Source organism: Nicotiana tabacum, chromosome 3, assembly GCF_000715075.1.
Source record: "Nicotiana tabacum cultivar K326 chromosome 3, ASM71507v2, whole genome shotgun sequence".
NCBI classification, from domain to species: domain Eukaryota; kingdom Viridiplantae; phylum Streptophyta; class Magnoliopsida; order Solanales; family Solanaceae; genus Nicotiana; species Nicotiana tabacum.
The window spans coordinates 196,259,525-196,273,662 of record NC_134082.1 but is presented as its reverse complement, the minus strand read 5'-3'; the positions used below and the strand labels follow the sequence as shown (position 1 = coordinate 196,273,662).

Genomic DNA, 14,138 nt, shown 5'->3' with positions numbered 1-14,138 from the left:
AACAGTGATTGGATGACATTAAAAATATGGTCTTAATTTTCTAGCTGCCATGATTAGAGCTAAGGCTAATTTTTCTAGATGTGGGTATCTAGTTTCTTCATCTAGTAAAGACTTGCTTACATAATAAATTGGAGATTGTTTATCTTTTTCTTCTCTTACCAGTACTTACGACAATTTCTACAACGGCAAGATAGACGTACAACCTTTCCCCCTATTTTGTCTTAGACATCAATGTGGGGTTTTTATAGATAGGCCTTCAGATCTTTGAGAGCCTGTTGACAATTTTCAGTCCATTCGAACTCATTCTGCTTTTTAATAACTGAAAAGAATTTAAAACTCTTCTCCGAAGACCTGGAGATAAATCTTCCCAAGGCTGCAATTCTTCCTGTTAGTCTTTGAACTTCCTTTTTACTCGTAAGTATATTGGGTATTTCATCAATAGATTTAATTTGAGCAGGATTTACCTCTATTCCTCTATTTAATACAAGAAAACCCAAAAACTTACCTGATTCTACATCAAAGGCACATTTTTCTGGATTCAGCTTCATATTATACCTACGTAGGATTTCGAAGGTAATAAAAAGATGCTGGAAATGATCTTCCGCTTGTGTTGATTTCACCAGCATGTCATCGATGTACACTTCCATTGTTTTCCCCAGATGTTCCTGGAACATCTTGGTCACTAGCCTTTGATACGTGGCTCCAACATTTTTCAGGCCAAAAGGCATGATTTTGTAACAATAAGTCCCCCTGTTTATACTAAAGGAAGTTTTTTCCTCGTCTGAGGGATCCATTTTTATCTGATTATAACCAAAGTACGTATCTAGAAAGCTTAACAATTCATGACCTCTTCGTCGATCACTTTATTCTTGAATGGTCCTTGCTTTCTTTTCTTTTGCTTGACAGGCACGAATGATGGATCTTCATTTAGTTTATGAGTTATCACTTCTGGAGGAATACCTGTCATGTTTGAATGGGACCATGCAAAGCAATTTGCGTTAGCTTTTAAGTATTCAATTAACTTACATCTCATGTTGGGGCTTAGCCTCGTGCCTATATGAACTTTTTGTTCAGGCTTCTGCTCGAACAGTGGAACAACATCGAGCTCTTCCGTAGTTGTTTTGATATGTTCGTCCTCTTCTAGTTCCTGAATAACATCAGGTCTGGAATCCATGTCCGTATGTTTTGATACTTCTTTCGTGGTGACTTGGTTCACCTTCTCGTGGTTATCTTCTTCTGTACCTGATGTAAGGTAGATGGTATTTCTTTCATGTCATGGATCCATGGTCTCCCCATGATTACATTATAGGCCATATCAGTATCAATGACTTGGAATCTAGTATTTTTTATTACTCTTTCTGCATAGGTGCTAAGCTCAATTTCCCCTTTTGTTATGACCGTTGAGTTGTCAAACCCTGATAAGGCTCATGTTTTTGCGATTACTTGATCCTCCAGTAGCTCTTCTTCCACAACTCTCGACAAAATGATGTTGACAGAGCAACCTGGATCAATCAACACTCTTTTTATGTTAGTGTCATGTATAAGTAGGGATATTACCAGCGCGTCGTTGTGTGGAATCATTAATCCGTTGATATCTACATCGTCAAATGATATATTGTCTGCTTCCACGTCTTCACGAATCCACTTCCCCTGCGTGATTGTGAATTTTTTTTGTTCTTTTGCAGACTACTCCGTTTACTTCCTCGCCTCCATGTAACACGTTCACTGTTCGGTTTGGAGATGGTGGTTTTGGGGGCTCATGCCTGTTCTTCATATATGCCTGTTTACCTTTTTCAGTAAACAGTTTTGTTATATAGCCCTGTTTTAGTAATTGTTATACCTCACCTTGCAATAATCTGCAATCTGATGTTCTATGTCCATGATCATTATGGAATTTGCACCAGAAGTACAAATTTCTTTTATTTAGGTTAGACCCCATTTCTTTGGGCCATCGAACCCTATCGCCCATATTTCTCTGTACTGTAATTAATTCAGAAGTACTTACATTGAAGTTATAGTCTCCAATTCTTGTGTTACCTCTATTTCGTTCATCCCGATCCTTTCTGGATCTTGATGAGGATGAGATCGTATCTCTATTTGATGGTCTATTTTCTGACCAGACGTTTTCAAACCTGGGGTAAGTTTCTCATCCTGAAGGTCCCATATAAGGGTCGTACCTGTTCTTACCCGTTCTCTTTTCTGGTTCGGAGCGTCTAGAACTGGTTTGGTCTTCAACTTTTGATGGAGCAATGGTGTGTTCTTCTATTCGCAGCTTGGTGCTATACCTGTTATAGATAGTGTTCCATGTCGTGGCTGGGAATTCTCTCAAGCTTTCCTTGAGTCTTCTTGTGGCTTCCGAGCTTTTGTCATTTAAATTGCTTACAAATACCATGGCTGTCCAATTGTCAGGTACCCTTAGTAGCATCATTCTTTATCGTTGAAACCTATCTACAAATTCATGAAGCAACTCAGCATCTCCTTGTTTTATTTTAAATATGTCCTCCATTCTTTTTTCAACTTTTTGCGCATCGGAATGTGTTTTTATAAAAGAATCTGCAAGCTCAACAAAAGAGTCAATATAATTTTCAGGTAGAAGATAATACCATGTTAGTGCTCCTTTGGTGAGTGTTTCTCCGAACTTCTTGACTAGGACTGACTCAATTTCTTGTTTAGTTAAATCGTTGCCTTTTACTACGGTGGTAAAAGCAGATACATGATCACGTGGATTGGTTGTCCCATCATACTTGGGAATATCAAGCATTTTAAATTTCTTGGGAATAGGCAAGGGTGCTGCACTTGGCTTCCAAGGTTGTTGAGAATATCTATCAACGTCAATGCCTTTGATGACAGGTGGTACTCCTGGAATTTGCTCGATCCAATCGTTTTGTTCCTTCACTTGTTTCTGCAAGGTTAGTAATAAAGATTGTAATTCTAGATTATTGGACATACATGGTCTCGCTTTGAAGGACTCATTTGGAGTGCCTCCACTTCCTGAGTTTGCTAACTCGGATTGTGGGTTTTCCACAGTTACGGTGTTGTTAGGAGGTGGTGTAGGTGATGCAGCTGGTAGTCCTCTCATGAAAGCATGTAAGGCTTGAGTCACATATTCACCAACCATTTGCTTCACCTGATCTTGTTCTCCTGTTTGTTCATTTGCATTGTGATTATTGTTTTGAGTCGTGGATCTGTCTGGGGAAGGTTCCCTTGAGCCCCGTGGGGTTCCTGAAGGTGATGGAACTGGAGTTCTGATCCTTTATTAGTTGTTGTCGTTAGCGCTCGACATAATTCTCAGAATATTATTTGAGAAGAAATAGAGATTATCAGATTCCCGGTAACAGAACCAATTTATTTAACCAAAGAATTAGTTTCTTTGCCAAAGCTGTTTTAAGAAGAACACGGGTTTCTAATAACCAAAGGATATACCAATGATTGAAAGTAAATTTGTAAATAGAAGGCAGTAGGATGCGTAAAAAGTAAATATATTGCAATATTAGTTCGAATGTGTCCTTACAAGTGATATTTTACTCCCTTATATAGGGAATTTCTTAATATAACATCTACCCTTTTCAGTGATTGAGCATTAATGACTAATAATGGCATTAATGTAACGTTACAATGATTAACTGTAACTGTTGTGTGAAGGTTATGTAACGTTTGGCTCATTAATTGAAGATCTCCGAATTTGCCCTTTATTATGCCTGGGTTCATTCTGACCATGTCTCTTCATCTTCTCAATTAGGTTGAGATTCCCGTATCTGATTACCCCGTGGGTATGCTATTCTGTGCCTCTTTGCCTCGTACCTCTTCATGAAGTCTCGTCCAGTTGTCACGTTTTCATTGTTCCACATAGATTGCCTAGTCATCACAATTACTACACGTGTGAAGCTTTTTTTTACCAATACACCGTAGACCAGTGAATACGGCATATCACTTGTGCTAGTTTTCGGCATTGTGCAGTAAGCCCATAGCACCTCTAGTAGCAATTCTGGCCATAGCCCTTTGGCGTCCTCAAGCTTTTTCTTTAATAAGTTCAATATTGTTTTATTGGAGGATTCCGCTTGACCATTGGCGGTAGGATGATATGGCGCGGAGAGTATCCACTTAATGTGCCATTTTACAAAGAATTCAGTCATCTTTTTCCCGGTAAACTGGAGTTCGTTGTTGCAACTGATTTTTTTGGGGATGCCGAAGCGGCATATGATGTTTTTCCAGATGAACACGATGACTTCTTGTTCGCGTATTTGAGCGAACGCACCTACCTCCACCCTTTTGAAAAAATAGTCAGTTAAAACCAAAAGAAAACGTATCTTACCTCGCTCTGCTGGGAGGGGCCCGACGATGTCCATCCCCCATTTTATAAATGGACATAGAGAGGTGACGGAATGTAGGAGTTCCCCCGCTTGGTGTATCATAGGGGCGTATTTCTAGCATTGCTCGCATTTCTTGACGTACTCTATGACCTCTTTTTTCATAGTGGGCCAGTAGTATCCTGCACGAATAAGATACCTGACGAGGGCCCGATTGCCTGTATGGGCGCCACAGTGGCCTTTGTGTAACTCTTTGAGCACACGCCTTATCTGATTTGGTCCAAGGCATTTGGCTAAGAGGTCGCCAAACGTCCTTTTGTAATGGTCGTGGTTTATGAGGCTGTATCTGGCCGCTTGTATGCGAAGCTTTTTGGCTTCTTTTTTATCTTGTGGGAGTATTCCTTCCTGCAGGTATGATGTGATTTGATTACGCTAGTCCTAAGTTAAATTTATAGAATGTACCTCGACTTGGTCTATTGACGAGTGGAGGAGGGTGACTACATTCTCCTTGGTGATGTTTTTAATTGCTGCTGCCAGCTTGGCAAGACCGTCTGCTTCGATGTTTTGTGCTCGGGGTATTTGGTCGATTCGGCATTCATATAATTCTGGCAGCAACTTGTGGATTTCTGTCTGATATTTCTGCAACCTTTTCCCTTAATCTGGAAAAGTCCCAGTAACTTGGTTCACAACAAGTTGAGAGTCGCAGCGGAGGATGATTCACCGAGCACCATACTTGATGGCCAATTTTAGTCCTGTAATTACGGCCTCATACTCGGCCTCATTGTTAGACATTTCAGGGTATCGTACAGATTGGCGAATTACTTCTCCAATTAGGACTTCGAGTATGAGTCCCAGTACCGATCTTGATGCGTTGGACACGTCGTCGGTGTAGAGGATCCAGAGGTCGGATCGTTCAGTCGAAGTGCGAAGCGCTTCTTGTTCGACTTCAGGTAGTATTTTTGCACTGAAGTCGGAGAGCATTTGCAACTTTATCGCAGTTCGCGAGTTGATATGTTATATCGTGTTCGCTCAATTCTATGGCCCATTTGGCCAACCTTCTCGATAATTTGGGTTTGTGTAGGATACTCTTGAGAGTAAAGGTTGTCACCAACTTTATGGGGTGGCATTGGAAATACGGTCTAAGCTTTCGTGAAGCTATGACTAATGCTAGAGTCAGTTTCTCGAGGTGGGTTTATCTCGTTTCGGCGTCAATTAAGGTTTTGCTGATATAGTAAATTGGAGATTGCATACCTTTGTCTTATCGAACTAGAACTGCACTTACCACGACTTCGGATACAACCAGGTAGACTAGGAGGCATTCTCCTGGATCTGCCTTGGCGAGTAAGGGTGGTGAAGACAAGTATGCCTTCAGTTTCCTTAGGGCGTCGACACATTCTGAATTCCATTGAAGTCCATTGTCTTTCCTTAGGACATTAAAGAATTTGTCGCATCTATCTAATGACCGTGAGATGAACCTCGATAAGGCGGCTATTCGTCCTGTTAGTATTTGTACATGCTTTTTGCTGGTCAACATTTTGGGTATTTCTTCGATGGCCTTAATCTGTTCTAGGTTGACCTTGATGCCTCTTTGCGATACTAGGAAATAGAGGAACTTATCCGAGCATACATCGAAAGAGCATTTTTCGGGGTTCAGCTTCATGTCGTACCATCTTAATATATCGAAGGCTTCCTTCAGATGATCGATATGATCTTCTTTCCTTTTCGACTTAACCAGCATGTCGTCGATGTAGACTTTTAATGTTTTACCAAGTTGGTTTTTGAACATTTTGGTGACCAATCTCTGATACGTCGCCCCTACATTCTTTAATCCGAACGGTATAACCTTATAGCAGTATGTTCCTTGGTGAGTGATGAAAGTGGTTTTATCCTGTTCTTCTTCTTCCATGAGGATCTACTTGTACTTCGAGTAGGTATCCAAGAAGCTCAGTAACTCATGTCCTGTCGTTGCATCGATGAGATGGTCAATGTGTGGCAGTGGAAAAGAATCTTTTGGATATGCTTTGTTTAAGTATGTGAAGTCTACACACATCCGCCACTTTTCATTTTTCTTTTTCACCATGATCACATTGGCGACCACTGAGGGTACCTTGATTTACGGACGGAGCCGTTTGCAAGCAGCTTATCGACGTCTTTGTACGACCTAGTTGATCATGGCATTGAACTTCCTTCTTATTTGCCATACTGGCAGATATAGGGGGTCGACATTCAGCTTGTGCGTGACGATATCCTTTGGGATGCCTGCCATATCTTCATGGGAGAAGGCAAATAGATCGGCAAGGTCGGTCAAGTACTTATGAAATTTACCTGGTTTCGAGAGGTTGTGTTTGATATAGGCCTTTTTGTGCTGTCGTTGCCATGCAGTAGGACGGGATCAAGATTTTCTATCGTTTATTCAGACGCTTCCACGATGTCGGGGTCCTTGATAGCGTCTGTCCGCACGTCAAGTCTGGCTCCCGACATCGCTGATTGCTATGCTTCTACATTTGTCCCTTTGAGTTATTGGGTGTGGGTGCAACCTTGGGCGATGCGGTAGCATTCCTGTGCGGTGTGTTGCTCGCCTCGAATGCTGACTACTCCCTATGGGGCAGAAAACTTGATCACTTGATATAGACTAGAGGGGACCGCTCGTATGGCATGTATCCATGTGCACCCTATGATGGCGTTGTAGGTTGTTTATTGGTTCATGACGTGGGACGTTATTTCCAAATTGTCTCCTCCGGCTAGGACGGGTAGCACTATCTCCCTAGAAGTTCGTTCAACTGTATTATTGAAACCGGTTAGCGTTATGCAATACGGTATTATCTTTTCTTCGAGTTTCATTTGTGCAAGTACCCGAGGGTGGATAATACATGCGCCGCTCCCGTCATCTACCATAATTCTTTTTACATCAGTATCTGCAATACATAAAGTGATAACAAGGGCATCATAGTAAGGGAAAGGCAAACCATCGGCATCTGACTTATCGAAGATGATACTGTCTTTGAGGTCATCATACCGTTCATGGGTGAATGATCGTTTGAGTTTATATGTGGTGGTGAACTTGACATGATTGATTTCTACGCCATCGCCTCCGCCAATGATCATCTATATAGTGCGAGCGGGAGAAGGAGGTTTTGGAGGTCCCTGGGGCTGTTCGCATCCGCGGGAGAAGTTAGCCCGTCCTCGATCGCTCAGCAACTCTTTCAAGTGTCCCTGGCCCAGCATTCGCACCACCTCCTGTCACAGTCCTATGTAATCTTCGGTTTTGTGACCCCTTTCTTGGTGAAATTCGCAGAAAGCGCTCGACTCTCGAGTGCTGGGGTCTGATCTTATCTTTTGCGGCCATTGCACCTTTGGACCGAGTTTCTCGAGTGCGTACACTATTTCTGAAGGAGAAACACAAAAATTGTGAGCAGATAGGAGTGGAAGGCATACCTTTCTCTTGTCGATATGGTGTTGTATGTTAAGGAAGAGCATCCGCGTGTCGTGGTGGAGGTGGAGCAGACGTTTTGACATAAGGTTGATGCCTTTTACAGCCGAGGCAGGGCCCTAAGTGATCTCTTCGGACGTCGTTACGATGATCTTTCCTTGCTTCAGTTTGAAGGGGCATCAACCGTTGGGCCAGGCCGTTAAGTTCATCCTCGTCAGCTCGTACCTCAGCGCAATAAGCGTTATGGATTTCTTCCCAAGTAGTTGGAGTGTATTTCATGAGCCTGCTTAGTAATTTTTTGGTCGCTCTCGACCCGTTCCTATTTAGTTCGTTCTGGAAGGCTGCTACCGCCATTCTTTATGACACATTCGACAAGCTCATTCTCAACCTGTTGGACCGAGCTAAGAAGTCTCTAAGTCCCTCACCGTGCATTCGTCTTACGACATATATATCATTTACTCTAGCTTCTTCATTTTTGGCTCCTGCATGGGCAGTGATAAATTTGTCTGCCATTTCCTCGAATGTTGCTATTGAGCGTGCCGGCAGTTGAGAGTACCATGTCAAGGCTCCCCCTGTTAGGGTTTCTCCGAACTTTTTCAATAGCACCGATGGTACCTGCTACTTTGAAAGATCGTTACCTTTTATGGCTATAACTTAGTGGATGATATGATTTTTTGGATCGGTAATACCATCATATATCTTTATGTAGGGCAGCATTTTGAATGTTTTAGGAATGGCGTAGGGGGCCGCTTCTTCACTGTATGGCTGCTCAATGAATCGACCAACGTCGTGTTTTGGCAACAGCTTTGGGGCGCTTGGTATTTTTTAAATCCTCTCTTGGTGTTCCTTTATTTGATTACGGAGTGCTTTATTCTCATTTCCATCTGCTCCATTTCTTTAAAAGAGCTATAAGCGTATCATTACCTGCGTCATTAGCGACATGAGTGTTGCCTGTATGAGGGGCATCTTGCTCATCAGCATTTATCGTGACATCTGCCTGTGCAACATTCCTGTTATCCCTTTGAGCAGGTTTGTCAAGTATGGCGTTCAGAGTACTCGTTAGCCATTCTTCCAGTCTTCGCACTATTGGTGGTGCCTCTCCTGTTGCAGATGTGCAAGCTTCCTTCTCGCGTGGAGCAGTTACGCTTTCGTGCGGGGGAGGTGAAACGTCTCCCCTGGGTGTGATGTCCGGCATTTCATTTTCGTTATCTTCCCTGCTATCTTCGTTGATGGTGTTTAGGAGGTTGATTGTGACGCCTATTATTGCTTTTTGTCTTGCATCTCCTTTCCCTGCCATTGTTAGTTTGTACAGAGCTAGGATGAAGTGATTATCCCTTTCAAGAGTCTAGATGAGACTAAATTCTTAGCTAAAGAAAAACCCACAGACGGCGCCAAATTATTTGACCAAAAGATATTGAAACCTTTTTGATTAAATTAATTAAAGAAGTTGAAGGGGGTAAATCTTAGCTAAGTATAATATGATCTAGCTTGAAATATGCAAAGAATGAACAAGATGAACAATGTTTCTTTATATCTCATAACCGAACGATAGAGTGTAAATATGATAACTTTGAATGTAGAAAGATTTTGCAATGGATGTTCTTAGCTTGAAGTAAGAACCGTATATAGTTCTTAGAATTGTGATAAGTAAAGTCTCCTCCTTTTACAGAGCGTTCGGTCCCCTTTTCTAAGAGACAATCTCCCTTTTTGCCCAAAAAGAAGAAAAGTACAACACAAGGAATATTCTAAAGGCATATTCCCATTGTTTTCTATCATGCTAACATGACCATAGACGTCGTGCATTCTCTAGCCACTTTTAGTTGTCGTCCATCATAAGATTCTTAAGATGCAGTGTCGTAGGGACCTCGCTCTCTGCTACACTTGGTATCGGTCGTAGTCGTCCAAATTTCGACTCATACAACTACAGCCCTCTACGATGAATTTTTATTTTTTAAATATTTTAATAATCGTCTTATAAATGTCTTTTCGAGAATGGTTTGATAGTATCTACTGTCAATTCAACCAAGAAGAGGATGCCAACTCAAATGGATTTTTGTTGCTTCTTAATTTTGTCATAGGTCGGTGGTTCAAGCCTCACTAATACAACATTATAGTTTAGTAAGTAAAGTTTCAAAAATGATAAAAAATTTTAAACCTGCCATTCGGATTTGAACTCCCAACCTTGAATAGAACTGTTGCGGTGTCACGAGAAATTTTATTTTGTATCTCATACAACTGACATTAGCTGTATGAGGCTTCTTTTTGTTTTACAAATTTGTAGACCTCAATCTTACACTTTTGGGTCCACAGAAATCTGGGTCCACAAAACTGTGAGATAACAAGGAGCCTCATACAACTAGTGTTAGTTGTATGAGACACAAAATAAAATTTTCTCGGTGTCACTTATGCATGTTTATATGAATAATTTCTTTTTGCTTATATCAGTATATACACATATAGTAAAACTTCCTGCTAAGCGGTGTAACGTGACATCGCTTCCGATAAGGTGGTTCCGCCCCTGGTACAATAGACCCTTATAGTCCAACCTTTTTTGGACCCAACGCATAGCAGGAGTTTGATGCATCCGGCTGCCCTTTTTTTACGTTAAGTTTTGAATTTTTTTATGTAAGCATAAAATAAAGTCAAAAAATTACTGTAAAAGAGAGTCGAACCAATACTTAAATGTTTAAATTTACCTAAATACATTTTTCTTTAGTTTCCTTCTTTTTCATCTATTTGGAAACGCTCCACCTCTTTCTAAAAATAGAAAATAGGGAGGAAAACTTGGATCTACTAACAGTTTGCCTAGAAAATGCAGACAGATTTAATAAATGAAAAACATCCATATTTTTATTTAAATACATGGTTTCTTTTCGAATTTTAAAAAATTTATAGATCACACTATTAGAGTCCTCTTTAGTCTTTACACTCCCTTTCTTTGTAGAAACTATTAATGTAATGGAGGAGAGAACTGAAAAGACCAGTTTGCCCTTATCTTTCACATTCTTCAATAACATTCCATTCCAGAATCACACTCCATTCTTTGCTCTACTTACCCAGTTACCCATAGGCCTACAGTCAGGACCATAGAGAATCTACTTTCCAATTCTCAATTTCACGTCAAATGTCAAAACCGGCGACAACATCGCCGACACCGGCATCTTCAACGACGATAAAGCCGGAAGATTACTCTCATAGCCCTGTACATTACGCCGTCGTTTTACGCGATCACTCTACTCTAAGCAGACTTGTCGCTTCTGTTCCTCGACTCGCCGATCCAACTCAGATAAACACCGAGTCCCACTCGCTTTCCCAGGAACGAATTGCTGATCAAATCTCCGCCGTCCTTGACCGCCGTGACAATCCTAACCGTGAAACTCCATTACACCTCGCCGTCCGTTTGAATGACGTGTACGCTGCTCGGACTCTTGCTGCTGCCGGCGCCGACATTTCGCTTCAGAATGCTGCTGGTTGGAATGCTCTACAGGAAGCCATTATGCGGAGATGCTCCGACGTCGTTTCGGTTCTCGTCCAGCATCATCATTTAGGTGCTTGGTCCAAGTGGCGCCGACGCCTTCCTCGTCTTGTCGCTGTTCTTCGCAGAATGCGTGACTTTTACATGGAGATTTCGTTCCATTTCGAGAGTTCTATTGTTCCGTTCGTCGGAAAAATTGCGCCTTCTGATACGTATAAGATCTGGAAACGCGACGGCAATCTCCGAGCAGATACTTCCTTAGCAGGTTACGACGGCTTGAAAATTCAGCGAGCTGAGTTTTCTCTTTCTCGGTGACGGTGATCGGAATTTCGATATTCCGGCTGGTGCTTTGCTAGTGTTGAACCATGACGAGCGTAAAATTTATGATGCTTTTGAGAATGCTGGTGCGCCGTTGGGCGATTCCGACGTCGCGAGTTTCTGTAATCAAACGAGTGTGTATCGTCCTGGAATGGACGTGACAAAATCGGCACTACTCGGTCGTACGAATTGGAGAGGGCAAGACAAAACGGAGAATGTCGGTGAATGGAAAGGTAGGGTTTACGATGTGCATAATGTTGTTTTTAGCTTCAGATCACGGAAAATCACCGGAGCTGAAAGCGAACAAATTTTGCCATTAGACTTGGAACTCGAAGAGGATTCTGAAGAAGGTTTTCTCGTAGCAGAAAATCCGCGGTTTAGCGTCTCCACTCGTCCATCCGCTGCCGGAGATGGTAACAGACAAAGACGTCACAGCAGTTTCATTCGAGAGGAGAGAGAGTTTGTTACCGTATCAAGAAAGAGTGTCGACATTGTTCCGGAACCACGGCGGAGAACGGCGACTATACCGGTTGCACCACCACCGAATACAAAGGAGAAAGAGTATGTGAAGAGTCTGAAACCGTCGGTTTGGTTAACGGAGCAGTTCCCCTTGAAGACGGAGGAGTTACTTCCGTTACTCGACATATTAGCGAACAAGGTCAAAGCCGTCAGACGAATGAGAGAGCTGTTAACGACCAAGTTCCCTCCGGGGACATTTCCAGTAAAGGTAAGGGGTATACTTGGTATTTCGTCCTAACTTCTCAGGTCCCACGGGATTCTCATTTCTTCTGATGAAGCTTTGATTATGTGCATCAGTTTTTGCTCTTTAATTCTTCTTTTCATGCACAAGCTAAAGACCTTAGCTGGTCTGTTTTAGCTTCAGCTCCTGTCACACTTTTCCTAGTGTTTAACGCAAAGAACCTTCCTGGGACCCATTTTATTGACAAAGGAGTATTTTAATGGGTTATTGTGGGTCCAGATTTAATCCTAGGATTTGGCAACAAAAAATTGTTTTTGGACCTACTCTAATTTGTAACTTTTTGAATTAAGGTAAACATTATAACTATAGTCTTATTTCTTCGACTTGATTTGTTTTAAAAATTTAACTTATCACCTGTTTACCATATACTATTAATAACTTATAGTAGTATTACTTAATAAGTTTAGTACATGAATCGGATATTTTCTTTTTAATATTTCACATTAGTGTTGTACTAACTGCGAGTGCTCTTCGATCTCACCTATACTTTCATCAGCCATCAATGGTCGAGCCGTTACACATGGATAAAGTATGATCTAAGACAGGGTATTTTTTTTATACTATAAATGCAAATTTAATACACCTATACTTTTTTATATCTTTCTTAATTACACATACAGAGAGTGTGAGTGTATCCACCATTCTACACTTGCGTCTGCCACCAGTTGTTGGGAAAAGCAGTTTCATAAGGGACCCTGCTTAATTCTTTGTGAATTGTGGACCAACCTGTTCCTTACGCTTTGATTTGAATGTGTATCTGTCTGTGTTTAAACTTTTTGATCTAACGGCAATTATTTTGTTGTGGGTACAGTTGGCTATACCGGTGGTCCCTACAGTGAGGGTGGTAATAACATTCACGAAATTTGTCGAGCTACAACCAATTGAACAGTTCTACACTCCATTTTCAAGTCCGAGCCACCTCCTTAATGGTGGTGAGGATGAAAGTTCAGGCAGCAATTACCGTTCATTTCCGGCATCGTCGTCTTCATCATCATCATCATGGCTGTCGAGGAGCAATAGCCGGTCGTGCTCTTCGAGCAAGCAGCCGCTACAGAGTTGTAATGGAGCACAACAGGCAGATCCATTTGCAATACCTGGTGGATATAGTTGGAGTAGTTTTGATGAGAAGAATAGGAAAATGAAGAAATCTAAGTCTACTAGGAGAACCAAGTGAATGTCTTTACTAATTCTTTTACCAAGTGAATGTCTTGATACTAGGGAGGATCTAATCTTGAATCTCCTTAACACGTAATCTTAGTTTCTCAATTCTCATTTTGCTATTCAGTTGATGAGTTTTCTCAATCCAAGCTAACTAATAGGAGTAGTAGAAGAATAAAAAAGGATCTTATATAGATTGATCCCATCTATACATAACAATTTTGTTGGGTGGAAATATGTCAAAATAGTGCTAGTTTGACCTTTTATACAACGAAGATATTTTGAAGGAAAAAGCTGAAAAGGAAAATCAATCAAAAAGCTGTATTTCTGATCAAATAAGAGTGGCGTGGGAGTAGAAGGCGTGCAATATTATTGTGGGGTTTGGAGTTTTGCAACGTGACACAAGGATGTTAGAAGGGGTATTGTGGGGTTGTAGATATTATAGTTGTTGCTCAAAGCGAAGGCATTATTTGTTTTTCCGACAAAGCAACGATATTTTGACTAGTGTATAATTTTCAATAATTAGCAACTACCACATGAAGGGGGCAAATTATAACTAAGAGGTCAAAATTAGGTGAAAACTGGATATACTAGAGCCCCTTTTTCCCATATCTCTGACTTTGTGCATTTAATCATTTTGACATCATTCTCAGGCCCCTTTTTCCTCTGCCTTTTAAACCAAGAGAGTTG

The 14,138-nt window shown here is 41.3% G+C and overlaps 1 pseudogene; it reads left to right on the top strand.

The window, feature by feature from the left end:
* Positions 1-10,634: 10,634 nt before the first annotated feature.
* On the top strand, positions 10,635-13,855 carry LOC107767890 (uncharacterized; annotated as a pseudogene).
* The last annotated feature ends 283 nt before the right edge of the window (positions 13,856-14,138 follow it).